General features: G+C 42.3%; 2 non-coding genes across 24 annotated transcripts in view; both read left to right on the forward strand.

The window, feature by feature from the left end:
* LOC102156315 overlaps positions 1 to 25,874 on the forward strand; it is a 232,546-nt gene that overhangs the window by 83,921 nt on the left and 122,751 nt on the right. For 18 of the 23 annotated variants that reach the window (XR_005370647.1, XR_005370627.1, XR_005370646.1 and 15 more), the window contains 4 exons: positions 10,626 to 10,833; positions 18,805 to 19,055; positions 19,395 to 19,552; positions 19,651 to 20,668. This is a non-coding gene — a transcript (collagen alpha-2(I) chain-like). Of the gene's footprint in view, positions 1 to 10,625; positions 10,834 to 18,804; positions 19,056 to 19,394; positions 19,553 to 19,650; positions 20,669 to 25,874 lie in introns of those variants that run through there. The other 5 variants (XR_005370626.1, XR_005370628.1, XR_005370634.1 and 2 more) reach the window with 4 other exon arrangements.
* MIR135A-2 (microRNA mir-135a-2) lies at positions 22,684 to 22,745 on the forward strand. The gene has a single exon (NR_049256.1). It is a non-coding gene; the product is annotated as a microRNA mir-135a-2 (primary transcript).

The raw sequence follows: 25,874 nt of genomic DNA on the forward strand, positions 1-25,874 counted from the left end.
GAAACCATGGAGTCCTTGAAATAGCTTAAATCAAAGTAGAAAAACCGAACATAAGTCCTGCTTGGACCGTTGGTCTTCCATTTTCTGTATCAACACCAGTTGTAGCATATGATTGGTATTTGCTGTCTAATCAGTGACGCTAATCCCAGCATTTTTAAAATAAAATTTATGTGTAATAAAATTATGGTTATTTAATAGTATGCTTTGAATAATCACCTTCAGAATTTTCTCACCTTCGATGATCATTCTAGCATTAGTCTCTTCAAAAATGCTTATTGCCAAATTCCTTTATTCTTGAAATATTTTTATTTTTGAAAACTTGAAGCATTTTATTTCCCAGTAGCTAAAAGTAGCTTGCCACATGTTCTGTGGATAGTCTCAGGGAGTTCATTGTTAAAAAACCAAAACATGTGTGTGTGTTTAAATACATTCATAAAAATCACCTAAATGAAGAGTTGAGTGTAGACACTAGAGTCTGCCAACCAGTTTGGTCATTAGGTATATTTACTTTTTGCTGCTGTGTTCATGAAAGCGACTGCTAAATAAATGTATGTCTGCTTTTAGAGCACAGAGAAAAGAAGGAAAGTTCTCCCTGCAAAGTTCAGTCATGTCTTCTATTCCAAGTGATGTTTGGGGCACTCTTTGCTCTTCATGAGATTCCCTAGATGTTTTAGTAAAAATTTTTGTTTGTTGTTTGTCTCTTTGTGAAGAGGTGAACTTGTTTGGTGTCAGAATCTTTTCTATAATCTTGCTGACACATGTTAGCATTTCTACACAGTTACCTTAAAATAAGAAAACAGGTCAGCGATGTAAAATGTGAAATGGAATTAGTTATGGAGTTTTATCAGACATTCCAGTGAATTGTCTTTAGGCAAATCACTTAACCTCTGTGTGCAAATTAGTTAATTTTAAGAATAAATATAGCTATCTTTCTGACTTATTAAGGATTTATCACTTGTGCCCAGGGTTCAATAGATCTGTAAATGAAGTGTATGAATCTTTTCTTTGAACTCTAATTGGCATGTGGGGGAAGCAGGTCAGACTGAGTTAAAGGCTGAGAGACTTAATCCTTTGAAGAAATTTTGATTTGGTTTTATTACTTCTAAGTATTGCTAATGTATTTTAAGATTAATTTGACTCTTTGGCTGCTTCGTGTTTGCTGGTTTCTTTTCAAAAGGGTAGATTGTAGACTTCCTGAGGGATATCTTTTGCTTCTTTGTTAAACCTTCTCCTGTACCTTCATGTAGCTCTACCACAGGAGAAGTGGTATGCACACAGTAGGAGCACTCTTGCGAGGTCTCTAGTGAACTGTGGGGATCAGTAAGTAAAACTCATGGTCATTAACCCCATTCATAACTCAGCAATCTAAGTTATGAGATACCATGCATTACCTGACCCAGCAATTGTAAACCCTCTAAAGATGTGTGTAAAAAAATGTTTTAAACCCCTTATTATTCTGAAAAACTTGCACATTTTTGATCATTTGAACATTTTACAAAGGGTAAAGTGAATTCATTTGAATTCACTCTCAGAGAAGCATAACATATGCTATACTTGAATCAATGCAAATTTCAGATGAATAGGATTTGACTTGGTAAGCCAAGCTTTGTAAACAGGCAGACCTGAATGCAGATTTTGCCTTTGTCATTTGCCAGCAGTGTGACCTTGGGGGCATTTCTTAATTCTTTTGGGCCATGGTTTACTCATATGGAATGGAGAGATAATAATACCTACTTAGAGTGGCGCTACAATGAATAAACCACACAGTGTGTATCAACACCTTAACCCAATGCCTGTCTTTGAGTTGACACTTAATAAATAGTAGATACAATTACTTTTTAAAACACAGTAGCTCTGCATCAAACAACAGAGATAGAGAAGTTTTCCTAATGTGGCATTCATTAGCTCTTGAAGTATTATGCAGTAAAGTGATTCAAATTTCCCACCAGTATATATACAGGTTCATTTTGTCCCAGGGGTAGCTGTATGCATGTGTGTTTTTACACATACACGTATCATTAACATAAGATTTAAATTAAACACCTGGCTGCTCAAGGCATGTTATACACGAGCGTACTTTCCTTCTTTTCTAATAATGTCTTACAGCTGTGTAATGTTTCATGGCTCAAAAATAGTTCTGTACACGTTATTATATGTAATCTTCACAGTAACGAGATGGGACAAGTGACATTATGTTCTTCTTATTTTATAAATGAGCTATGCAGGGACTTCCCTAGTGTCACTTACTACTACAGCGAGGGACAGGGAAGAAATGAAGGTAGATACTCAGAGACTTTCTGGACTGTTTGGGAAAAAGAAGCTAATAATGCTGTTTCTCCACACATTAACAGAGTGACATCCTATGTAAATATCACTACATTTAAGTGTAGGGCCCAGGGATACCATATATTGTGAAATTCAGGATATCATCCAGGTTTTGACAGGTGGAGTGGAATTTGTTTCCCCTCAATAAACATATGTGAAGATGCTCTGACTCATTGACTTGTTCACAGTAGTTAAAGATTGTTATTTCCACCGTTACTACTAGGACTTTTGTGGAAATGAGGTGAGCTATCGTTTGAAAAGCTGGGACCAGGAATTTAGGTCTCCCTCAGGCCTGGCCCAAAGCCCAGAGGTGGAAACCTGGGTGCATGTCTAGGGATGTCTTAAGCAATTAGCACCAAGAGCCAGATTTTAGAAAAAATCCATTCTTCCTACATATAAAGAGCTAGTATCAGGAAAAGGCAAATGATCCAAGGAAATCATTTCATTCAGGTGCTGTTTGTTATGTTGGGTTAAAATATTTCACCGATTCCACAAATATTTAACAAATGTTTTGCATTGCAAAACAAATGTATCATAGGAATCTAGAAAGTATAAGACACAATGCCCCCAAAGACTTTGAATAACTATCCTGTCATTGTATACCTACTGTTGCAACAGGATATAGTTTAAGTGGCAGATTCTTCCTCCTTTCATCCTAAGGGTATAAAAAATACCCTTATTTTTCATTTACATATTCATTCAACAAGCATTTATTCCTCCCTGCATTGGGGGTGGAATACAAATGTGGTCTCTGAAATCAGATGGCCTGAGGTAGGGTGAATTCTCTGAGTCTTCAGCTTGCTCATCTATAAAATTCAGGTGATGATAAGATTGCTATAAGGTTGACGGTATTTGTGAGGGGTTTTCCTTTGCGTGGGGCATACACACATGCTGTCACTTCATGAAAGGGAGTGCCTCCTCCACTCAAGGGATGTAAAAGTAGTTGGGAGTGGACACACTCCTAGAGCAACCAGAGAATTCCACCTGGCATTTAAGTAAGTAGAGTCTAACATGGTCCAGACCCCTTGGGTGCTGACAGAATTTAGAAATAGGAAAGGTCTTTTAGAGAAGGGGAAACAGTAGCAAAAATGTTTTCTAAAGAACAGTGTGGTATCTAGATGGCAGCGAGGCCTTTGTTCAGTTTATGCAGCCTGATGAGCATCTCCCTGGAGACCACTGTTAATTTAGGAACCTACAACATCTGTACAGTGGAAATGGGACCAGAGCCTAAACCTAAAAACACACAGAACATGATTTGCTATTCAGTGTGGTTGAATAGGGCAACATCCATCCCTGGGGTTTGATTCATGAACCACATGGACCTAATTGACACTGGGTTGTCGCCTTTTCAGATAGCAGGCATGGTCGAGTTTTGGTGTATTTGGACTTTTTCAGTGTTCTTAGGTCCAGAAATTCCAAAGTAGATTTTTGTCATTAGCTCGCCAGGCTTGTCTTAAACCCACTTAATGAGGTCAGCCGGTGGAATGTCTTTTATGTTCTGTGGCCTTTATGCTGAGTCTCAGCTACTCTCAACTGTGGCAGAGAAGTTAATGAAGTTACCACAGTGCTCGCTTGTCTGCTGCTTTTGAAAACACACCTCGTATGTGTTTGGGTATTTAAATTCTGTTTTCTAGCTTTTAGGGTTTATATCCTCGTGGTGCATTCAAGTGCTATGGAAATAAGACCAGATGGATGTGACAACCAGCCATTCGGGAAATTACATACACATTACATTTCAGAAAACCAGTGTACATATGTCTATCTGGATGCGTTCATATGCTGGATTATTTTTGTTGCAGCCAAATGGTTGAGATTTCAGTGAAGCAGTTACCTTAGAATGTCAGCCTGAGAATTCCTTTCCGAGGAAAAGCAGGGCCTGCAGGGAGCTGTTGTGTCAAATATGGTGAACATGGGGACAGAGTAAAGATCACCCTGCATTTCTCCACCTTCCTTTAGTTTTCCCCATAGTATTCATCAGTACAGACATTATATTATTAATTTCTTTATTGTCTACCCCCCCATGTAAACTCTATAAGGAGAGGGAATTTTTCTGCCTTGTTTAATACTGTAGTGCTTGGCACATAATAAGCACTCTATGTATGATAATGAATAAATTGGCTATTGCTGAGATAATGAAATGGCATTTAATCTCCCTCATGCTAAAAGTCAGCTTGATGTGGACATGATCTTTTGTCTCTGAAACTATGAACCGATTCATTGGGCATAATGGTGGTGATAGTCATGGTCATGCCCATCACTGACATGGGGTTAGCTATGTGCCAGGTCCCGGTCTGAGCACTCACAAGGGCCTTCAGTGTAGAGGCTGTTACTCTCCCTAGTTTATGGTTGGGGAATTTGAAGCACAAAGACTCTGATGAGACAGAGCCAGGATTTGAACCCACCAGCCTGCTCTTCTACATCTCCTGTGTTGTCAGAGGTTACTTTCAGGGTTTGAAAATAAATCATCTCAGGAACTTATCGATCCTTTTGATTAGCCAAAATCATCCCACAGCCACAGTCTGTTAGTTCTGTGCTCTTCTTAAATACACTGTTGAGTGTAACCAGGGGTGCAAGGGCAAGTGTTCCCATTTTACTCTAAGAGGTAGAAATCTGGAAAAGCAGTCACTTCTCTTATGCTGTAATATTCTCTCCAGTGAGTTGCCCACCTACTTGCTCTTGTGTGGAAAGGGAAAAATGATGATAAATGCTGTAAATAACTACTCTGGGTTTCTGTACTGATTAAAATATTGTGTTAACAAACCCCAAAGCATATTGTCAAGCCACATGGAAACAATGAGTATTGGGGAGTCCATCTTGGCTTACTCATACTCAGGTTTCATTCTCAGTGATGCAAATGGTGACAAATTTAGACCTGAAATCGAGACACATTAGAGAACTTTCAGCATCAAACGTGTCTGCACAATTGGGGTTGGTTAAATTAAAATTGAAGATTAGTTTCCATACCTGAGCACAGCCCTCCAAGGGTAGTATAGGCTTTGTCCCAGGTGAGGGCCAGAAGAAATGGAGAAGCCAAAATAGAATTATAAATCCCCTACACATTGGTGAAAATCACCTCCAGTCACAGAGGCAATCAGGGAGTAGACACTGCAGAGAATATAATGACTACCAAATCCTCGGAAGAATTGCACAGCTTTCAGGGATGATTTGTGTAGTGGGGGGACAGTGTTCCACAGCAAGAGGGACACTTGTTGGTGGGAGATTTAATCTTGTTCATCAAGAATGGGGAATTTTGTTCCTGACCTGCACATTTCCTTGAAACCTTTCCTGTTGTCCATCCATGCAGCCATGTTGTTTTACCAGCTCACTTTTCTGATACCTCTTCTCATCAGTCCAGATGTACCCAAATCATTCTTCCTATATCCCTTCTCTTGAATTTATCAGTTCCATGAAATCCCATTCAAAAATGAAATAGCCTTATTTGGGGCTAACTCTGCTGGTTCTTTTTATATAATTTGCATTTCTATATTAGACATTCTCGGTATTACCTAATACGGTACAATATCAGTTCCTGCCCCTACTATCTAAATGAGATCATTCATGCAACAGGCTTAGCGATAATAAGTATATGGTAACAAACCCCAATAAATGACATCTGTTGTTAGGCATCTATTACCTGTAATCATATTCAAGTACATTGGAAGAAACTTGGAAAAATTCATTTGACACAAGAACTTTTGAATGAGCTAGTGATTTTTCCCCTTCTGGGTCAGATAAACAAAATCTTATGTTTCTATTAAATTGCACTCTTGGACTTTGTCATTGTACTTCCTCTATGTGCTTCCTCATACTTTCCTTTTCATATATTATGAAATCAACTGGTCTTCATGTAACAATTATGATTATCATCGTCATCATCATCATCATCATCACTACCATCATCATCATCACCATGATAACTATGTCTCAACCCCCACCCCCACAATATTTAGAGTACTTACCAGTTTATAAAGCACTTCCCCTTATGTTTTCTTCTACCCAAAACCCTCCATAGTTGACATTGCAAGTACAGAGGAAACAAATCATGTTGCTAGTGTGGGACAGATCCAAGATTCTGATTCTCAGATTGCACATCACAGAGATAAATGGGAGATCCACATGAGTTTTAGTGCTGCAGAGAATTTTTTTTTTTTTTTTTTAGAGAATTTTTAATAACACCTGCATGTGTGTCCCACCTTCAGAGAACAAATTTTGGAAAAAGTATTTTTGAACTAATCAGTGACTGAGTCTGACCTTAAGGAATGTAGACATTCTCTCCTGTATCTCTCCAGCTGCTGACTGTGGAAAGGGCTCTCAGACATTGGCTTGCAGCTGCCCCCAAGCTCTTCTAGCAGTCTGAAAAGCAAGTGGGTAATCAGGGTATAGAGCTAAGAATATTTGCTTTTTTATCAGGACTGCAATATGACAAGGCCAGAAATATGGCAGATCGTGGCATTTTTTTTAAAGACTTAATTTTTCTAGAGCACTTTACAGTTTACAACAAAATTGAGAGGGAGGTACAGAGAGACCCTGCTTCACACGTGCACAGCCACTATCAACATCACTCACTAGAATGGTATGTTGCTTTTTACTGGGGATGAACCTACACTGACACATCATAATCACCCAAAGTCCATACCTTTACCTTACGGTCCACTCTTGGGGATGTACATTCTGTGGGTTTGGACAAAAATATAATTACATCTATCCATCATTCGAATATCCTACAGAATATTTGTACTGCCCTATCAATCTTCTGTGCTTTGCCTATTCAACCTCTTCCCCCTCCTCACCCCACCTTTGGCAAACACCAATTTTGTTTCTGTGTCCAGTTTTGCCTTTTCCAGAGCATCATACATTTGGAATCAAACAGTATACAGCCTTTCAGACTGGCTTCTTTCACTTAATAATCTGCATTTGAGTTCTCTCCATGGCTTTTCATGGCTTGGTAGCTCATTTCTTTTTAGCACTGAATAATACTCCATTATCTGGATGTACCACATTTATTTATCCATTTACCTACTTGAAGACATCTTGGTTGCTCAGGTCATGGAATTTGATGAGGAAAACATTTTAGGGATGAACAGGTCTGTTCATTAATGTGTCTGATACTGTGATGTTACCACGACTCCACGTAAATAGGTCTAATGGCTTTAAAGCTGAAGAAGAGATAAATGAGGTGTGGATTTTTAGAAATTATTTGTGTTGTTGGATGGGAAGAGAAGTGGGAATATGCCAGTTTCTTATTGAACCACCAGTTCAGCAGGTGACAAACCATTCCAGTTAACAAGAAGGACGGTCTGTGAGTGCAGTATAAAGGCTTAGTCATTGCCTGGCAAGAGGAAGTAGGAAATGGAAGAGGATGATTTAAGTAGAGCTGAAAGAGATAATGCCTAGTCATCATTATTGTTATCAACTAATCATTGTTGTTTTTCCATCATACACCCCGAATCTGAGTGCCGTCTTCATCCTCCAAGGGCTTATATCTGAGGTAGATGAACTGCTATTTTTGCCGACTTGTTTTCCTATTTATTGAGAGTATTTGAAGAATATGCCTGTGTGTTGGCGGGAAATTTAATCATCACACCTCGGTTTTTAGTCAAGGAGATGTTAGTTTCAAAGTACCTTTTTGTGATTTTTGACGTTTTGTATTTGAGATATTTGAGAATATCGACAAAACAGAAAAGGATCTTAGAGTTTGCAGGAAGACGGGCCTGCCCATTCCCTGCTAACTCACCTCAAATGGTTTTAAACTCTGAAAACAACATAGAACAAACACATCTGCACAACATTAGCATTAAAACTAGGCCCTGTAAGAAGTCAAAATATCCTTTGGGAACAAATTGGTACAGTCTCAAATCCCTTTGAAATTGCAGAAGAGAACCTGTTTTACCTTAACCGTGATATGACTGGTAGACCGTTGAGACTACCTTCTGTATACATATGTATTTATTTGATTTGTGTAATAGGCTCTTTTCCTTCATAGCCAAAGGAGTCATTCTCAGAAAGCATGCAGGCAATCAAAATATTTTCAAATCCCAAAAGCCAAAGAAAACTAGCTTTTGGTTTATTTACCAGGGTGTGTCTTTCTAAACATTTTCTCTTTTAAATTGGCCCTCAAGGGCCATAAGCCCTATTAGGCCCGAGTGGAGAAAAAAGAGAAGGATTAAAGGACATTCAGCAGGAGTGTCCTGAAAATGATGTCTGCCTGAAGGCGTATGGTCAGTCAGGTAAGTCTAAACAGGAAAAAGTAAACATAGGATAGTCTGGGTTCATGCAAAGCAGCCAAAACATTCTCAGCAAAATGCTTATCATAAACTCAACTAGGTGACGTATTTGTCAAAAAGAGATACAGGAGGGGTTTTCCCCATCCCAGTCTCATTCCTAGGTGTCAGCAGTGTGCTATGTATTGATGAGGGAATACAAACATTCAAGAAATCAATGGCTGTTTTTTTTTTCCTGGACATATAAGCAGGTATTAGATAATAAAGGGTAAATTCAAGATCTGTGCTCCACAGAAAGAGAATGAAGTGACTTAAACCAAGTTGGAGTTTCAGATCTCTACAGAGTTCCATATTTTTTTAAAGAACGTTTCCTCCTCACTTTATATGCTAAGAGACCAACACACACAACGTTTGTTAAGTAATTAGCATCACTCAAAAGTTCAAAGTTGAAAACAAATTGAGAAAAGCAAATGGTATTATTGGCAAAGGACCCGTTTTTAGTGTTCTAAATGCTATATAAGTGGTCATCAACTAAATATTAAAAGAAGTGAAGGGCAACCCGGGTGGCTCAGCGGTTTGGCACCACCTTCGGCCCAGGGCGTGATCCTGGAGACTCCAGATGGAGTCCCACGTCGGCTCCCTGCATAGAGCCTGCTTCTCCCTCTGCCTGTGTCTCTGCCTCTCTCTCTCTCCTCTCTGTGTATTCTCATGAATAAATAAATAAAATCTTAAACAAAATTTTTTAAGTAATAAAAAAAATAAAAGAAGTGAAATAATGTAAATAGTATCCAGATATAGAGACATTGACTGTGTTTTGACAGTCCAATTACCTGTATCAGATACTTTAAGGTATGGTTGGAGCCCAGGGACCCAGAACAAAATATTATTTTGTGGCATTTATCCTTAATAAATGTCTTTAGACCATATACTCGTCTACATACATATGAAGTGGGGATGGGAAAGGAGGCTTACCAAATCCCAGAATTTAAACATTTATGGAGTTCTCCCTGAAACCATTGATGAAGGAATGGGACCGTCTTTATTGAGCCCCACTATATTCCAAGTGTTTATTATATAACCTCTATGTGTCACAAGTATCTGGAAATTAGACAACACCATTGCTATTTTGTAGAAAGAGAAATATGAAGCTAAGTATGGGTTTTGTTTTGTTTTGTTTTACATCTTTTAAAGATTTTATTTAGTTAAGAGAGAGAGGAACAGAGGGAGAGGGCCAAGCGAACTCCATACTGAGCATGGAGCCCGATGCAGGACTCAATCTCAGGACCCTGAGATCATGATCTGAGCCAAAACCAAGAGTCACTTAGCCAACTGAGCCATCCAGGCACCCCTCAAACTAATTGTGTTTAACGGATTTTTCCAAGGTTACCCAGATCAGATTTTTAAGTGAGTTTTGCTTCCAAAGGCCATATTCTTCCTTTCACACCACATATGCAAGCTTACTACCTTGAGAGGCTGTACCAACTCGAAATTTAAAAATAATCAGTGGCGTTTATGGTCCATGGTTAACAAGTGCTAAGTACCATCCCCCTTTCATCTGAAGCTTCTCAGTCCTCTTGATAAGTGAATTACTGTGCCTGGCATTTCTTATGCCATCTACGGAAAGATCGAAAGTTAGCTAAAGGAGGGGAGAAAAATGAGAAATAATATTGGATCTGTCCAGTTGGTGGTTGCTGTCAGAAGAAGTAAAAGGAAGACACTTGTTTTCCTACTGGGTTGTTTTGTTTTGTTTTGTTTTGTTTTCTGTCTATAAAGGAAAAGGGGTAGCATGGAGTAATGGTAAAGAGAGAATATTGATGTGGTGATGATGAAGAAGACAGAGCATAGGAGAACTGGTTTGTGTTATTTCTCCATCTCCCTGGCCATCCCACCCTTCCCTGAATGAGAATATTCTGTTTAGCTTTCAGGCTGAGGTTGTCATGCGAGAAGTGTATATTAATTTCATATTTTCTCATAACTTTCTTTCGAGGATAAGCGTTTTGGTTTTCTGCTGTTTATTATTTCAAAGGCATCTATATGCTAATATATCTTATGCTAATTATTTTCATGTTTTCCCCTTAGGTTATGCTTCATATCACCCACCGGGGAGGATCATCTCTCATGAAAACTTTCAAATTTGATTTTGAAAATTATTCAGAAAAATTTAAGCCACACTGTCTCCCAATATAGGAAAGAATATACTCTGGAGGTTCCTGTAATTCAAAGAAAATGGACCAGGATGACATTTGGGTTCTCGTGCTACCAAAATCCTCTTGAGAAGGATAGCCAGGTACACAAAGCATTTAACATTGTGACATTGAAGTGTTGGAATAATAATTAAAATAAAAATCTAATAATGAGTTTTTAGAAATTGCTAAATTGCTATGTTTGATCCAGAGTTGAGAAAGGAAAGGCTGTTTTCATTATCTTGACATCTGAGGTGTAACTGCTTCTACTGCTATAAATACTATAAATATTTTAATTGTATGTCATCATTTCTTATCATCATTGCTAGAAAGTTAATTCTAATGATATTAATGCCTGAAGCTGAGTTTCTGCTCACAGGAAGAATCCAGTAAAGGGGAATTTCATATGATAACCCAGTTTGATGTTTTCTTCCAGTTTTATTTTTTCTTTACAGAGATCGTTATTGTTGTTGTACTTTGAGAGTAGGTTGCAATAAACACACACACACACACACACACACAACATAAGAAATTAGCCAATTAACCTGTCTTAAAAAATACATTTTTCATGCATCTTCTTTGGAAGATAATTAAGGCTTAAAAAAATGACTTCTCAACATGACCTATTAAAACTTAGATCCCTTTGGAGGGTATTTTATGTTTCTCCCTTGGTGAAGAATTAGACTCCTTGTGTCCCTGAGCACTTCAGGGGTGCAGAGGCCCCCATTTCACATTCTATTTTTTTCTGCCCTGTTCTGCACTGAGGGAAAGCAAAAGAATCACAAGCCCTGGGGCATTCAGACTCCAGACTTAGTTCATTTCACGTACCAGCCTCCTCTTCACCTGCTCCTCTCTCTACCCCTCAGTAGCTGCACCTAATCTCATTTCTAGTTTCTAAATGCTTTCGCTTGGAGGACCTCAACAATGACTTCATTCTGTAAGAAGTGCAGCCCAGCTGCTGCTGTGTCTCCTCTTGGCTCCTGTTAGTGCCTCTTGAGTTCCGAGACAGCTTTGTCAGCAGGAGAGTCTCCTTTCAGGGTTGGAAGAAAGGTCTCCCTCTGTGAGGGGGCCTGACAGGTAAACGAGGTTCTCCTCCAGACAGGAGGGGCTGAGAGGGTCCCTACTGCAGACAGGTGTAGACAGGTGCCTGGACAGTGTGTGCTGGGATGCCAGCTGGCATTTCAACACTTTCATAGTCATCACCTCTCACACGTAGGTAGAATTGGGGCTGGGGACACATTTGGTGAATTGCTTAGGATAAATGATTGTCGGTTAAAGGTACCCTAACCGTTTGTTGGAACCTGGCTCTGTTTGGTACATCCTGTTGACATAAAAGACCTGCAGTAGTTTCTGTGCTAAGCCTTTGTGACCCATCATTCTTTTCTTCTCATCCTACTTACTTGCCTGTGACTATCACAAAATAGCTACTGCCCATCTTCCCTTTTAAAATCCTGTTCAAAGAAGGATTCGTGGAACTAACACATTTGACCTTAATGCGGCCCCAGCTAGGAAGAAATTTGCTCTTCTTGCTCTTCTCTGAACATAATTTGAAAACAATTCAAATAGAAAAGCAATTTGTGTTCAGTTGGGCTCCGAAATTTATTCGGTGGAGGTGAACCTCTCCAGCCAATGAGGGAGGCTGCTGTGAAGGAGGCTCCCCTTCATGTGTGCTGCATTCCATGAGGACAGGAAGGGGGTTTGTCACCAGCTGTTAGCCTGTAGCTCTGGAAGGTGGCTGCCTTGTGTGCACTGTCAGCAAATGTTTGGTGGGCGTGACTCAGCCCATCTTAGCAATGAAATTTGGTTCAACATCACTCCAGAAATGCTGGGAACTGTGAGGAGCGACACTCCTGGGGCCTGTGAATGCTCAGGGGGCATGGTTCAAAGCACACAGCTTTGAATAATAGGGACTAGAATCAAGTAAGCCTGGAAGCTGAGTCCCACATCAGTACTTTCTAGTTTTCTGACCCAGATGAGTTTCTTGCTCTCCTTGAGCCTCATTCTCCTCATGGCTAATAACGGGAAGAGAAAGAAAAAAACCACCTTTATTTTACTTCAGTTAGCTGTGATGATTAAATGAGACAATACATTTGCATGGTGCCCACACCTCGTAAATGCTCAACCAATAGTCACTAGTTCTATTATCATTATTATTGTTACTCGTAATACTACTTTTAGGATTGTTATTATTGTTGTGATTAATGATATTAATGGTTAGAGGAAATGCTTAAAATTCTTCCTCATGGAGAACTTAGGTAGTGGAAGTCAAAAGATGTGTACATTAGGTACGTTTTCCACTAGTAACACAGGGCTTATGAAATGAAGATGTGGAAAAGCTTGAGTTTTAAGTGTGATTCACTCGGAACTTCTGTACCATCATGAAGTGTCCATAAGCATTTTCTGTGGTTAAAGCTATTATGTTGTACAAGGTGAAAAAAAATGTTTTTTTAAATCCACCAATACCAATCTAACCATACCAGATATATTCAGGTAAGATAGGAAGAAGTCACTTGGAAGATGGATATTTTATCCTCCCTGCCAAGAACTCAGATGTCCGGCTAATGAGCCGGCTTTTCCACTTGTCTTGGGGGTACCTGAGATTATGCAAAGCCATTCTGTGGTTGGCTTCTTGTGTTGCTGGAAGTGGTGGCTTGTGGATGGCAGGGTATCATTTAATACTCCTGAATCTCATGAGGCCTGGCATGGATCAGAAAGAAGGTTTTCTATAAGAAAAGCCATCCTGCTGATTGTAAAGCCCTAGTGAGCAGCCAGGCCATCATCATGGAGCCAGACCATCATGAGAAAGCATGCAGTTGGGTCTGCAGGCCATTAAAAAGTTCCAGCCTCGCTGCTAAACAAGAGGAGAGTAAATAGTCTTGTGTTTGCGTCTGAAACACATGGCTCCTCATAGACAGAAAAGTCAGATGTTAATTAAACCTTCACGGGGTTAGAATGGATCATGCCATTCCATACTGAAAAGTCAGTTCTGACTTCTAATTGCATACCAAAAAAAAAAAAAAAAAAGACCCTCAAATGTATTTGCTAACAAGTTCTAACTGCACGCAAGTCGCATTTAAAGTAAAATGACAAATCTTTTTTTCTTTGTATTCGGAAGGGTTCTAATCCCCACAGAGCCTTCATTAAAACAATATCTTGAGTCTATATTTATATGTTTCATTTACTTCTTATGTTTCCTGTGGATTTCTCTCTTTCCTGAAGCCATTCCTCAAAGGAAATGCTGACAATAAATTAACCTGCACACCCTGGTGTATTTTATGGTGTTTCATTTTAAATATTCACACTTGGATTAAAGCGCAGCATCCTTTACCTTTCGATACTTAGCATATAGTAGAGGCTAAATAAATGGCAATTAAGAGAGCTCGCCTTAGGAAAATTGCAGCAGTACTTTCCTAGATTCTCTTTTCATCCCGTCATTCTTCTATGAAGTGGTGTGATTTCTCCTCTGATGGGCAAGATTTGGGATTGTTCACAGTCACAAGTGAGAAAACAAAATACAAGAGATTTTCATTTAGAAGATGGCCTTTCTCTTATCTAGTGGTCTTGCTTCCCAGACTGTCTGTCTGTCTCTGGAAAGCAAAGTCAATAAAAATGATTAGAGCTGGCATCTCACAAATGTACACCCTTAAACCATGAAGCAGTAATGCTGTGCAGGAAATATTTTTCTGACCTTTTCAAATTGCATCCAACTGTCTCGGGAATTTCTCAGTGACTAGAGGTAATAAGGTTCAATCCGTTTTACTGGCTGGCTTCAAATTTAGTTCCTCCGAATCTCTAACTTATCTATTCTTTGCATCTTGGCTCTGGCATCCATTCAACACAGAAATCCATGCATCTCATCTTCACCTCGACCCCCCTCAGGTTTTGCTAAAGGATCACACTGTGGCCTCTACAACCGTGACAACTCTGCACTTACTGCCCCTTGAAAAACAAAATATCAGCCTGGGAAGGTTAGTGGGCATGTTGTCTTTTCAGAAGCCCTTGTTGAATTTAATTAGCCTGTAGATCCCGTCTCTGTCACACATCTCAGTTCTTACCTATGTGATTTATGCCTCAGTAATCTTCATTATGTAAAACTTTTTCAATGTAGCTATACCACAGACCCTCTGCAGAATAGCAAAGAGGCAAAAATACGTGAGTGTCTTTTATGTTAAATTGATTTTTTTCTTTCCTGTGAGTCCAAATGCAATGGACATGTTCCCCTCCAACACCCTCCCCCCGCCCCTATCCCCCGCACCCCCAGTGAGGATGGGAGTCATCCAAGTGTGATGTGCTAGAAGGCAGCTGGGTGGCCCCATTCTTCACCATGTTCCCTGGAGGAGAACAGAAAACAGAAGCTGGGGACACATTTCTTGACCTCCTGAAAGTGGTGGATGTCAGGAAGCCTTGACAAGGAGTTAAAAAGCTTGTCTTACTTTCTATATCAAGAGCATCTCTGTGCTGAATGTGATTCTGGGGAAGACACCCGTGTTCCCTCATTTGTAGGACACACCAAATCCCACACGCACCATGTCTCCTTGCTCCCGTCCATCGCCTTCACACTGCCTGGCGCAGCGGTGATTAGAATCTGGGCTGGAAGTTCCTGTGGCCCGCGCAGCTTGGAGCCTCTTTCTGGAGCCTCTCTGTTTGTGGGCAAACAGCCATCAGCGGGAAGAAATCCTTTTGAAGTTGCCCTTCTAAGAGTCTGTGTTTGCTTGTGTGGTAATTGTCAAGTCTGATCATCGTAAGATATTTGGCTTTATAGAAATGAGATTATTTCAAACAACTCTATTCAGAAAATAGGTTTAGAAGGAAGAGGTTGGAAAGCAGGCCGTTTTTTTTTTCACTCACCGCGATGTATTTTTAAAAGAAAGTGAGTGTACTTGTGCAAAAGTTCATCTTCATAATACAGCCTAGTTTTTTTTTTTCATTTTAGAAAACAAAAGTACTGGAGTTGCTGAAAGTTAAATGGGATCATGCAAAATGTGTTTCAGAATATGAGTGGCTTTGGGGCACCTGGACGGCTCAGTCGGTTAGGCATCAAACTCTAGATCTCAACTCAGGTCTTGATCTTGGGGTCATGAGTTTAAAGCCTGTGTTGGGATCCACGCTGGGTGTGGAACCTACCAAAAAGAAAAGAAGAGAAAAGAAAAAAGGATATGAGTGTTTTTCGAAGTTGCTGTTTTGTCTTATGAAATTCAACCCATACTGATAATAGATGTTGACCTTGAAAGGGACATTAGGGCGGTTGTCCCTTTATAACCCCGAGTGTGGCTGGCTGGTATTTTGTTTCGTAAAGATGAGGTATTTGGGCAGTTTGGTAAGATCAGAAATACCCACTATTTGCGGTGTTTTCGCACCAGCTGGGGTAGAGTGAAGATTTCCAGGTGAGGCCCTAAAGCAGGGTCTGTTCCCTGACAGGTGGCGTTCCCAATAGGTTATTCATGCAGGTGTGTATATGCCTGTGCACATGTGCACAACCAGGTGTGGGGCATACAAGGTGTGCATGCGAACTTGAAATTGGGCTTGGGGGACAACACTCTGGTTCAAAACCAGATGGATTCTAAGTTCTCCCCGGGGACCCCATGTCTTAGTGAATGGCAGACTTGGCTATGCCCACGATCCCTCTCAGAACAGGGGCCAGCTTGGCCTCTGGGGCTGGATTATTACACATCTGGCACCTCCTCTCTCCCATTTCTACCCGCAGGACCTGGAGGTAAAGCAAAATCAGTGTCCAGCCCTTCCACTGCAAGCGTGAAGTGATTTGAATTGGGCGGAAGAAAGAAATGAGGCAGAGCAGGGGTCCATTTGTCATGGGTTAGTTTGTTTTGCCAGGTGTTCCTAGAGTTTGGAGCATGATAGGGGACTGAATCAGGAATTTCCAGGTAGAGAGGCACAAGGGGGATGAGAAGCCCGATGAGTGACAACCCTGAATGCTAATGGTTGTTTCTTCTTGGGAAAGTGCTGCTTACGGGGTGCGTCCTACGTAGCTCAGAACCACACATGTCATCCTCTGAGAAGCCCAGTGAGACAGGCCCAACTAGCCTCAGTTTACTGGGTCACAAAGTGATGCCTTAGAAGGGTTGCAGCTGAGTCTGCTTCTAAGCGGCAGGGGCGTTAAGAGAATTGTATTTGTGTAGAAAGGATGGGACTGACTCACTTGGACCCCACAGGCTTCTGACATTTCCTCTTCCTCTTTTCCCTTCTCCTGTCACTTCCTTCTTTCTTGCTTGACTTCTCCCCTTTTTCTTTTCTGAAAGAGAAAACGGAAGGAGACCAGATTGTTGGAGCACCTTCCCGCTGTGTCTCAGGCCACGGGGCAGGCATTCCTCTCTGCTTAGTCATAGGGTTACTTTCTGTAGAGCTACGGACTTAGTGGTTTTGAAACTTGAGTGAGGGCCAAGGGTTCTGCCTCGAGTGGCATATATTACCTTCACCAGAGGCAGTTTTTATTACCTGAGAACAATCATACAGACGGCGGAGACTGGTGACTGTATGCTGCCCTGACAAGTTCACGTTCAGCCCGGCCTAATCTGTCTGTCATCTGGGTTCATGATTTACCAGGGTCAGGGAATGGATTGAGGGAAGCAGAGGCACAAAGATATTTTTGTGAGTCATCCAGCAGAACCGATTTCCGCAAAGATTATGCTTCTAAATCAGGACTGAACTCCTTCAATTAAGGTCTCTTTTCTTCTTCTATTTGTCTCACATATCAATATTACAGAAATAAACATCCCTGATTGCCGAAGCAGGCTTGTCATTGTGGCCGTGGCTCAATGGAGATGTCGATGCCCGAGGATTCAATTTCACTCTTACAGAGATAACTAATATACTCCAATTTGTTTCTCAGTGAAGGGGCCTGGTTATTTATTCCAGGTAAACTGGGCTGCTTCTGTTGCCACAGCATCGAGTAGTCACCGAGACTGAGGCTGGCGTCCTGATGGGCCTCCTTTGTTCCCAGGCTTATCGGAAGACAGGAAATGGATGCAAAGCTTCGGCAGGGCAGTGGACTCTCAACAGCCCCGTCACCACCGTTAACTGCAAATATACCTCTTGCTAGAGTGGGTGCCCCGAAAAATCGGGGCTGCATCTCGCTTGTAATAAGTACCTCCCTTTAAAAATTTCAGACGGAGCTGCATAGGAGAGGCAGCGTGGCTTTAGATGCAAAGATGATTTCAAGGCACCTCCCTCTCTCTCTCTCTCTCTCTCTCTCTCTTTCATATGCATGTGATCCCAGCACAGAGTTCTTCCATGACAGCCTTTATGTTTACACAGGTCCCCCTCGATTCCCCACTATCATCCTTCCTGGAAATAAACTCAAAATGACCTAAACAAGGAGAAATTGTTCCAAAACTGTCTGCCACACACAGTTCATCTCCAGCACATTGCTTTCCGTTACTGCTGAAGGAAGGGAGCCGAAGACATCGGCTTTACATCCGTGGATTTAGTGGTGGGCACCTGCCTGTGCTTCCTGACAGCCTGGCCATCCCCGCTCCCTGTCCGGGCTGCGGCAGTGTTTATTCTCCCCTAATTGGAACCCCACTGATGCCCCGTGGGAAGGCCTCCTGTTGGCTAGGTGACACATCCATATAGATGTAGGCCATAGCCACCGTGGGCCACGGTAGTGCTGTCCTCAGGAATATCAACATCGGGGTCAAAATTAAAGCAACATCGAGGCTAATGGAGTTTCTGGACTGCCTCTTGATATTATTAGGAGCTCCCCCATTTTTCTCAGTGTTTATCTTTGGAGTTAAAGCAAAGTCAGCAGAAATTCTCATCGGAGAGGCTTTATCGCAGCGTTTTCCTCTCCTGTTTAATTCTTCAGCGCACTGCTTCCAGAAGCAAGGGATGACTGATAAAATTACCAACTAGCACACGTAATGAGCAAGCAAACGAGAAACACACGAGGTTAGGGCACTCTGTGGAAATGTTACCCTCTCATTATGTCTTCTTCCTTTTTAAGTGAATGGGTATAAGGAGATCAGCTTTATGCTGATGCCTGGGAAGCTTAATTTTGTTTAAAATTACATTAATTAAAATGAAATGAACAAGTAAATCCCCTTTATCTTAACTTTCAGTGTCGGAACAGAACTCGTCACCTTGGACGTCGGAGGGCCCCTTCGTTGTCTCTGTTTGTGGTTACAGCGTTTGCCTATTCCTTGTGCTATTTTTATTTTTGTCATTGGAGTCCATGAAGACTTAATCATCGGCCCTCTCTAATTTTCCGGAAAGAAAAATAAAAAAGGAAATATGTTGATTTATTGAACTGGCTGCAGAAAGAGAAGAAGAGGAAGAAGAAGGAGAAGCAGAAGAAGATCAATCTGCCATTGTGGGTTAATAGTAGGGAACAAAACACATTCATAATTAGAAGAGAAAAGGACTTTCCTCGTCCATTCCAATTTATAATAAAAAGCCCCTCGCCGAAGTGTCTTAGAAAATAATGCATTCAGACTGAGTCGAATTACCGCCTAGCAGATTCTATTTATCTGTAGCTTAAAAAGCAGCTGCGTTTTTGTAAAAAGCAATGAATGTGGCAGTCCTACTTAAAGGTGGAAGAAAAAGAACACCCCTTGTTTTGTAATAAGGGGATTTTCAATTTAAAAGAGCGAGCGAGCCCGTTGTGTGGAGAGCGGTTATTACATTCGCTGTATTCTATCTCGCCCACCAGGAGGCTAATACCGGGCGGCCGGGAAGGAGGCCGCGCTCGAGGGTTATCTCGCCGCCTCAGATGCCGGGAAGCCCAAGGAGCCCAGGCGCTTCTGGACGACGTTCAGCAAGGCCGCGGGGATTCCTGCGCGGAGAGGAGCCTGCCTGTTCTGTTCCAAGGTAAACAGCCCATTTCCTCCGTCGGCTGCATGGTTCGGTCTGGGAATAGGTTTCCGTGAAGATCCCTAAAAAGTTTGCCTCCGAAAACACCGTTTTAGGTGCTGGACACCCCCGCCTGGCCGGGCCGGGGCCCAAGGAGGTGCAGGCGCACTTCTCATCACGGGAAACGAACTGCCCACGGGGCCAGCGGAAGATGCGCGAGTGGAGCCCGCGCCTGGCTGCGGGTCGGGCTGCGGGTCGGGCTCCACGCCGGGACGTCTGCAGCCCACGGAGGCTTCGCTTAGGAGAATCACGCTCCCTCGCAGGAGCCCGCGGCCCGGAGCGCAGGGGCTCGCCGAAGGGCGCTCGCAGCAGCCGCCGGCAGGTGCACAGGTTCCCGGTTGTTACTTCCCGAGACTAACCCTACGTTCGCAAATAGGCAGAAGGCGATTCGGGCGGTCGCTCTGTGTGTCTGTGTGTCCCGCTGTGAGTGCACGTCCACTCCCGTGTCTGTGTACGTCTGTGCCCCCGTTCCTGTCTTCAATCCCTCGTGCACGTCCCTCCCCCCGGTCGGTTGGTCCGTCGGTCGGTCGGGGAGGTTTGGCCAGCCAGCGCCTGCTCAGATGTGGTCCCAGGCCCCAGGCTCTCATTTGATTTTTGGCCCGGGACAAAAAGAACGTGTCACATCGTGATGAATGGTCAATCTGAATTTTCAATTCATCTGAAAGGAGGAGGGGGAGGAGGATATGAGCCTGCTGATGAGACGAACCTTTTCCCTTTGGGAAGAGCAGGATTCAAATTAAACATCACTTTCAGTGTGAAATGAGTCTGGAGGCTTCTTGTCTCCCCCCCCCCCCCCCTTTAACTCCTTGGTGGCCGCTCCTTCGGAGAGGACCCTTCGTGGCCAGGTCCATCCCCAGTAGGCCGCAGCTCCTCTTCTTTTGTTTTATTTTCTCTCAAGACTGGGTCCAAGAAACTAAGAAACACACACACACACACACACACACACACACACAGTGGATGTCTTACTATTTTAAAAGTGTCCTTATTCACAAGATATGATTTTCCCCAAGATGTGTTATTCCCTTGCGTCCCAAACTAATGTTTCCAACAAGTACAAATAAACCAACAAACCAAGAAGTCAATATGTAAATAATGTCCTTCTTTTAAGCATAATTTTGCCAGGAAGGAGGAGGAAGAGGGAAAGCAAGGGATCCTTTACAAAGACCCTTTGAGTGCCCTGTGCTGTAGGCCAGGCTCTGCTAGCCCGGCGAGCCCCAGAGGAAGGACAGCAACCAGAAACCTCGAGTCCCAGGATCGTCCTATCGACCTGCAGCAGGTTTGGCTTCAAGTCAAGCCTCTGCGGGGACACCTGGAAACTACCCTTCAGTACATGCTGGTCCGAGGCCTCAGGCCCAAGCTTGTAGAAAGAACCCGCTGACCATGGCAGTGCTAGATGGCTTGCCCACCTGTGCACGGTCCGGATGTCGCAGTCTGGCATCTTCCATCCATGCTCTTCCTGCACTTTGGTGGCTTGTAGGGAAAGAGAAAGACTAGAAAAGGCTAAGAGACAGGCTTGTTCGTCCTGTATCTTTTCAAAAGGAAGATGTCGGGGCTTTTTCATCCCTCTTCCTACAGGAAAAGAGGTGTGGCAGGGGAGGGGAGGCAGCTGGAGTGGGCTGTGGCAGGGGAGGGGAGGCAGCTGGGTGGGTGAGGCAGGGGAGGGGAGGCAGCTGGGGGCAGAGGTAGAGGTGGAGTGGGGGAGGTGGAAGGTGGAGGCACATGAGCAGCTGTGTTTATTTTAATACATATCATTTAACCCTCACCTAAAAACAAATTGGAGAGGTTTGGGAGTGCATTAATCTGGACCCAATTAGCATGTCTTTCTCCTTCAAAAGTGCAACCTGAGATTAATGAATATAAAGTAGAGTTTCAGATGCAGTGCTTACATCATTTGCATGTTTCATGCATGATAATTGAATTTATGTATGCACTTCCTTTCATTTAACTATTTCCAGTCTCCTCCCTGTGATTCACATACACCAAGATTTCATTACAGTAACCTCCAGGTGGAAATAGCTTGCCTAGACTTTACCCCTCACGAGAAACTCGGGTTCTTGTTTCTTTTATTTGACTTTGAATAATACAATATTAAAAAAAAAAGAAAAGAAAAAGCAAAGGGCAGTGCTTATTAGTCTGGGACATTGTTTTAGGAGTTGGTAAATAGGCATTCCAGGCCTAGTTTGGAAAGGCCAGCGAATCCATCGAAACTTAGGGCATTGAGTTATTAGTGGTCACAGGGAACTAGTTTCAGTGTGGTCACTTAAAAGTGCATCAACAACTCCAAGAGTAGTGTCACTTTAATGCAGCATAAAGAATGTTCTGGGGCCCTGGGCCTGAGTTATTTAGATCACTGAGAGCTGTAGTACACCGGATTGTTTCTGGCATAGATATTGGCTTCTACAGATGTGGGGGGGGGGGGGGTGTCAGCCTCCATGGAGGTCTGCAGATGAGCTTTTAGCACTCATGGTCTCTTAGCAAGCTGTAGGGTTTCTCTCTCTCTCTCTCTCTCTCTCTCTCTCTCTCTCTCTCTCTCTTTCTCTCTCTCTCTTCTTTTTTGTTATTTAGGTGTAGAAGGCTTAATGCTGACTTAGGCTAAGCAGGTGCTAAGGTCCCCCCTCTGTCCACCTGCTCCAGAATGAAAGGTCTGAATGCTGGCAGTGGGCCGGTAAGAAAGCTTCCCGAGGAAGAAAGTGAAGCAAGAGGTTTGAATGAAATCCCCTGGTTTCAGTTCGTATCAGTGATTTGTCTGTCTTCCGTCTTTCCTCCTGTGTTTCCAAGTCCAATGTCAAAGTGATGAGCTTTTCTCCAGGAATTCTTCCCAGTGTCCTTTGTTTTCAGTGAATTCAATGGTTGAGTGTTGCTGAGTGTCTCTGGTCTTGTTTCCTGGTCCTTGTAGCTAAGAATGTCGTTGAAGGATAACACCTTGTTAATTTGTGATGTCACAATTTAAGTGTGCTTCCTGTCACTTATGTGTAGTTTAAAATGTTCCTTAATGTAGCATGAAATGATTGGTTAGCTTTGAAATGGTTGTGAAGTCATGTGAAGAAAATAAGTTTTGCATCCGACCAAGATAAATTCACTCTAGTGCTTTATGGCTTTTTATTCCTATGTGATAGTAATAAAGTCTCATGTAGGGATGGAAGCCATGAAATACATTGTGAAAAATCATCAACTAAGAAGGGGCCATCAGGATAGAAAACGTTAGCCTGTGCAGCTGTGAATGTGATGGAGCACTGACTTAGCGTCTAGCTCTGCTACATGCTTGGTGTTTGAGTCTCTTTATCCTTGGGTTTATGACAGCTAAGGAATCTAGGTTATGAGAGTTGATTCATCTTCGTGATCATCGATTGACATGCACATTCGGGGTCGCATGTTTCTGTTTATCATACATTTTTCTCCGTCTTCGATGAACCAGTGCACCCTAGGAGAACTGTTGATAGCCTGCCAGCCTGGTAGGTAGTGGTCGGTCCTCCTATGGCTTCTTTCTCCTGTGGTGTTCTCTATTCTGAAACAAAGAAGAAATAGTCAAATCAGACGTGCCCTCTTGGAAATGTGGTCCAGATTGCTCTACTCCCAAGCTCCAAAAAAGGTATACGTTTCATGGGCTAGATCGACACCGCCTCAGATGCAGCAGTCCACTAAGGCCTGTCCGGTGTCCAGGTGTAGCGTGGTAGAGAAGCACCTGCTGTCAGAGGAAAGGAGGAGGGCTATGGGGTGGCGTTGGGTTCTCCTCTCTCAGCCCCTTCAACTTTGAGCCCTGGGGCAAGTTATGTAACCTCTGTGAACCTCTTGTAGTACGCCTCGCAGGGCCGCTGTAAGGATTAACTGAAGTCACGCACACAGGACCTAGTAGCACATTACTGAACGTGTTGCAAAAAAGGCCCATGAGATATAAGTTGTTCTGTTTTCCCCCCTTTCTTTCCTCTCCCTTTCCCCTCTCTCCCTATCTCACATCCTCTCCTCCCTTTAGACATTGGTCTAAAAATATTATCTATGAGAGAGAAAACAGTTCTTCTAGAATGTCGAGTTGCAGCTCCTTTCCATATGTGGCTTAAATGTCTTGGTTGGATTCATAGTTTCGTTTCTTTCTTTTCTTTTCTTTCTTTCTTTCTTTCTTTCTTTCTTTCTTTCTTTCTTTCTTTCTTTCTTTCTTCTTTCTTTCTCTCTTTCTCTCTTTCTCTCTTTCTTCTTTCTTTTTTTTTTAAATGAACCGTTTTAATGTTCATGACTGACTTATTTCACTGTTCTTTTTTTTCTGTATATATATTTTTCCTCGAACTGTTTTCATTCTGACTGTTGACCCTTTTTACTGGTGTTCTGTATTTTTTTCAATGAGAATTCTAATAAAGATTATTTTTGTTATCTTTTGCCTCTCTGTTTCCTCCACACAATGGGATTTTAGCTTGTGCTCTGAAAATGTCTGGGCTGCCCCAGTAAGATAAATGCTGCCTTTTCTGCAGAAACTGCCCACTGGCAAGGCTGAGCCATAGCCTCCCTACATTTGCATATCAATGCACTTGGGGAGATTTGTCAGTTCAGTTGTAACTTTGGTGCTGGTTTAACTTCTAAACACAGAGGAGTTATCATTTGACTTTATCACTAAGGTCTATAGAATACTTGTGAATGAAGAAAAGCACCACACAAGTACACAAATGCTGAAACTTTAAAAAAAATTACACAATGGTATAAGTGTACTGCTGTAAAAAATAAAAGATAGTGAAAGTCAGTGACCCCATATCTGTATCCAGAGTTATTTTATTATAATTAAATTTATTTATCTACTTATTTATGAAGATTTGTTTAGAGAGAGAGATTGTGTGTGCGTTGGCGGGAGGGGCAGAGGGAGAGAATCTCAAGCAGGCTCCCTGCTGACCTTGCAGCCCTACATGGGGCTCAGGCTCATGACCCATGAGATCATGACCTGAGCTGAAACCAAGAGTTGGCTGCTTGACTGACTGAGCCACCCAGGCGCCCCTATTTATTTATTTATTTTTAGAAAAGGAGGAGTGGCAGTGGGAGAGGGAGAGAGAGGATTTTAAGCAGGCTCCATGCCCAGGGCAGACCCCTCCATGGAGCTTGATCTCATGACCCCAAGATCATGATCTAAGCCAAAATCAGGAGTCTCATGCTTAACTGACTGAACCACCCACACGCCCCGAATTTATTCTTTAAACCTCATGCTTACCTCTACCTATCCAGAACCCCGTCATGTCCCTGATGCTTAGAGACATTAGGTAACTCTTCAGATGTTTGTGAATAAATGAATGAGAAAGAAAGGAAGGAGGAAGATGGAAGCAAATACAGAAGTAGAAGGCCATATCACCTTAAGAAGTTTATTGTACGGTTAGGGAAATAGAGAATAGCTGACACACATACACAGTTAAAGGTGAACTGCAAGAAGGAGAGCTTAATTCTGTAGGGGGGGGTCAACATTACTAGTCATTCAAGATGGCATGTAGTGAACGGTGTATCCAGAATTACGATAGGGATCCAGAGCAGGAAAAGTTCCCTAGAATCAGAGTAAGATCCATGTGAGGGTTGAAAACAGCCATATTTTCATGGGCAAGAGTCAAGGATTTAAATATCAATTCATCAAGGAATTTATGAGAAGCTCAAATGAGTGGTTCTTGGAAAATTTTTCTGGCCTATAAAGTATTCTACCCCGGAGAACATATTTACTTTTAAATATCTTCACAAGGACTGTTAAAAGCAGATCATAGATTTTAATGGACACACTTGCTTAGATGAATTAATCACTGCTGAGTCTCAGTGGGCTGCAATTAGTATCACTCATGGGGGCACGATGAGTCCAAGTTGCCAGCATGCCCATGATTTCCAGGATGGACATGTGTTCGCTCAGTTTCTCCCCTCCTTTATTCTTGTATTGAAACTCTAGTACTTGCTGGAATTATGAGGCCTCTTGTGCATTAGTGGCTGCCTTTGAGAAGGGCTCAGCATCCCCCAACAGCTCTGGATAGTGAGCCTGCCACTGGTCTCTTCAGGGTTATTGGTTGGCAGCAAATCTCTTCGTATGCCTGGGTAAAGTGCATATAGGTATGTTGGCCAGTGGAACAGAATCCTGCAGTAAAAAGGGATCTCACTCCTCAAGTGAATGAGTCCATCTCCGTCTTGCCAGTGGTCACGGCGCAAGTGGAAAATGCGAGCTTTCACCACCAACATCACCTTACTCGACAGAGGATAGCATGCACGGAATCTGGGATTGGGCAAGTTGAGAAAAGTCAGATTGTCTTACACATTCAAATCCCAAAATGTTACAATT

Source organism: Canis lupus, chromosome 15, assembly GCF_011100685.1.
Source record: "Canis lupus familiaris isolate Mischka breed German Shepherd chromosome 15, alternate assembly UU_Cfam_GSD_1.0, whole genome shotgun sequence".
Lineage (NCBI taxonomy): Eukaryota > Metazoa > Chordata > Mammalia > Carnivora > Canidae > Canis > Canis lupus.